We start from the raw sequence: 3,850 nt of genomic DNA, 5'->3' as shown, positions 1-3,850 counted from the left end.
CACTGGGAAACATCTTCACTAGATAACTACAAATCTATCAGAAACGTTGTTACATTCTGACTGCTGTGTAATGCCTTCAATGTAGAAGAAAAAGTCCCAATTGCAGGCAATGTAGATATGAACTACTATCTAATATCATTCATAAGGACATTTTGCAATTTCACAAGTAACCAACCAATCATGGTGTTTCAGAATTGACAGTGAATATTTTGTCAGCTTCTATATTATAACAGTGGCCTGGTCATTCTTATCAAGGTTGTGATCAAGTCCCAGTTAAGAGTTAATTCTACAGAGAAGGGTTTATTTGCACTCAGAATTTCAACAGATTTAGAAGCCATGTTGCTGGGACATCCTGTTCCTTTAAGATCTGGGTTTTAAGCTCTATTATAGAGCTATAGTCCTGAAAGCAGCTTGGTATTGGCACAAAAATAGACAGGTAGACCAAAGGAATCTAATTGAAAACCCGGATATTAACCCACACACGTATGAACATCTGATCTTTGACAAAGAAGCTAAAAATATACAATGGAATAAAGAAAGCATCTTCACCAAATGGTGCTGGCATAACTGGAGGCTAGCATGTAGAAGAATGCAGATAGATGCATGTTTATCCCCATGCACAAAACTTAAGTTCAAATGGATCAAAGAGCTCAACATAAATCCAGCCAAACTTAACTTCTTAGAAGAGAAAGTGGGTGGTACCCTTGAACAAATTGGTACAGGAGACAGCTTCCTGAACATAACACCATTAGCACAGACAGTGAGATCAACAGTTAATAAATGGGACCTCCTGAAACTGAGAAGCTTCTGTAAGGCAAAGGACACAGTCAGCAAGACAAAAAGGCAGCCCACAGAATGGGAAAAAGTATTTACTAATCCCACATCTGACAGAGGGTTGATCTCCAAAATTTACAATGAAATCAAGAAGCAAGTCTCCAAAACACCAAAGGATCCAATTAAAAAGTGGGATGCAGAACTAAATAGAGAGTTTTCAGTACAGAAGTCTAAAATGGCTGAGAGGCACTTGAGAAAGTGCTCAACATCCTTAGCCATCTGGGAAATGCAAATCAAAACAACTCTGAGATACCATCTCACTCCTGTCAGAATGGCTAAACTCAAAAACACCAAAGACAATTTATGCTGGAGAGGATGTGGTGAAAGGGGAACACTCCTCCATTGCTGGTGGGAGTTCCAACTTTTTCAGCCACTTTGGAAATCAGTATGGAGATTCCTCATAAAAATGGGAATAAACCTACCACAAGACCCAGCAACTCCACTCTTAGGCATATATCCAAAAGATGCCCAATCATACACCAAGGATGTCTGTTCCACTATGTTCATAGCAGCATTATTTGTAATAGCCAGAACTTGGATGCAACCTAGATGCCCCTCAACCAAAGAGTGGACAGAGAAAATGTGGTATATTTACACAATGGAGTACTATTCAGCAGAAAAAAACAATGGAATCCTGAGATTTGCAGGCAAATGGATGACACTAGAAGAATCCATCATGAGTGAAGTAACACAATCACAAAAAGAGAAACATGGCATGTACTCTCTCATATATGGATTTTAGACATAGATCTAGGGAGTGCCAGACTACAATCCCATGGCCAGAGAGTCTGCGAAACAGAAACTTCATTCAATGGCTGATGGAAGAAGAGGCACACTCCCATGGCTAAGCACTGAGCTGACCTCAAGAAAGCCAGTAACAGAGAGGGAGGACTGATGACCAAAGGGATTAAGGGCTGGCTTTACCCCCAGAAACAGCTGACCTGACAAAGGTTAACTTTTGAATCCCAGGCATCAGCCTGGGAATCCAGATTGGGCCTGATCAAGACCCCCTGAATGTGGGTGTCAGGGAGGAGGCCTAAGTAATTTATTGGGAAGTAAATCAGTACTCATCCCGAGTATACACATGGACTTTGGACTCCCATCCAACAATGTGAGATGTACTCTCACCCTGAACTCTTGGGGGAGGGTCTAAGCCCTGCCCTGGATGAAATGACAGACTATGGACACCCCATGGAGGGCCTCACTCTCCCTGGGGAAATGAGTGGATAATGGGGGGGGAGGGCATGGGAGGAGGGGAGGGAAAGGGAGAGGGACCTGGAACTTACTTGTGAAGCAACCTTGTTTCTAATCTAAATTTAAACTTAAAAATAAAATTAAAAAAAAAGATCTGGGTTGTTAGGTAAAATTGCATAGAAGTTCTCCGTTCCCCAGTGACTTGCTTCCTAGAAAGCTCCACCTCTATGCTTTCCAAGTAGCATTACCTACTGGAAACCAAGTACTCACAGTGCCTGGGATAATGTGAACTAAACCACGGAGCTAATGTGAATGAGAAATGTACCTAAGTTTTATCCATTTAAGCACCAGTTTTTGTCCTATTTGGGGAATTCCTTGTGGTAGAGCGTTGGTGACTTTGTAGTCAGAATCCTCTATAGTAACAGAGTACCTTATGCACCAATTAAATCAATTCCCCATATCCCAGAGTTATTGGAATGACTTACAGGCAGAAGTCCAGCTGATCCAACGATGGCTTCATGTGAGCTCAAAGTCCAAAACTCCAGGATTTGGATTTTGAAAGAAATATTCTCTAATTCCAGTGGAGGAATGGACTTGCTAACAAGGCAAGGGCAAGGGGGCAATGAGCAACCGCATCCTTCTTCCATGTTCTTATAGTCCACGAGAAGTAGGCGTGGTCATAAATAAAGGTGTGTCTTCTGGCCTCAAGATCTGGATTAAAGGCGTGTGTCTTCCCACCTGTACATCTTCATAGGAGGTCTATTTCCCTCCTCTTTGTTCAGAACAAACCAATCAAAAACCATCTCTCACATGTGTGACCTCCATGTCTGAGTTGTAGCTCATTACAGATGGAGTCAACATGACAACCAAAAATTACCATCAAAATCGAAGAAATCCATCACTGGGCTTGTCCTTGACCTTGAGATTAAGGAGTCTAGCCTAAGTCATTCCCTGTCTCTGCTTCCTGATTTAATTTGAAACTGTGAGACTTTCATCTTCCACTCATGCCTAAAACATTTGAAAGCTGCAGTGTGTCACACACTTTATTATTCTGCCCAATGAGATTTACATGCAAATATTCAATGCAATTAGGAAATTGGATAGGTTTCATTTTTCTTTTTATCTCTCTCCCTCACTCTTTCCCTCCCTCACTGTTTCCCTCACCCTCCCTCCTTCCATCCCTTTAGGTTACTTTTCTTTCTTTGTTTTTTGGAGAGTTGTTTCTCTGTGTAACAGCTCTTGTTTTCCTGAAACTGGATTTGTAAGCAAGTTGGGCCTTAAACTCAAGAGATCTAGATGCCATTGCCTCAAGTATAGTAGCCTTAAAGGCATGAGCCACTACCACCAGACATTTTCTGTTTTCTTTTGAATGAGGAATACTGGATTACCACTGGGGCTTATCTTTGATATCCTACTGTTGCCCAGGGTTAGTGTGATATTGTGACTAGGCAGGTCTTAGAGGGGTTCTGGAAAGTTCCATGTGAGTTCCAGGTTTCAGCACACCTATCTTCCCCTGATGATGGCCTTCCCAAGACTTGCCAGGCTCTAAATGTGTGCCTGTAGCCTAGAGGAAGCATCACTCTCCCACACCACCCCAGCCCCACCCACTACACTGGATTTGTCTCTCAGCTGGACAAGCAGTGCTAACTGAAGCCACAACATCCCCAAGACAGGGGCTGGCAAGCAGACCTGGGAATTGCACCTCCATGTGCTCCAGCAGCTTGTAGATTGAGTAGTTGTGGAGCAGATGAACTCAAAGCACTGCATCTGGACCCTGATTCCACCTGAGTTAGTTGGCCTGATTGGGGCTTCCACCAGTAAT

This window comes from Mesocricetus auratus, unplaced genomic scaffold (genome assembly GCF_017639785.1).
Source record: "Mesocricetus auratus isolate SY011 unplaced genomic scaffold, BCM_Maur_2.0 contig_8913_pilon_obj, whole genome shotgun sequence".
Taxonomy (NCBI): Eukaryota; Metazoa; Chordata; class Mammalia; order Rodentia; family Cricetidae; genus Mesocricetus; species Mesocricetus auratus.
This window is presented reverse-complemented; position numbering follows the sequence as displayed.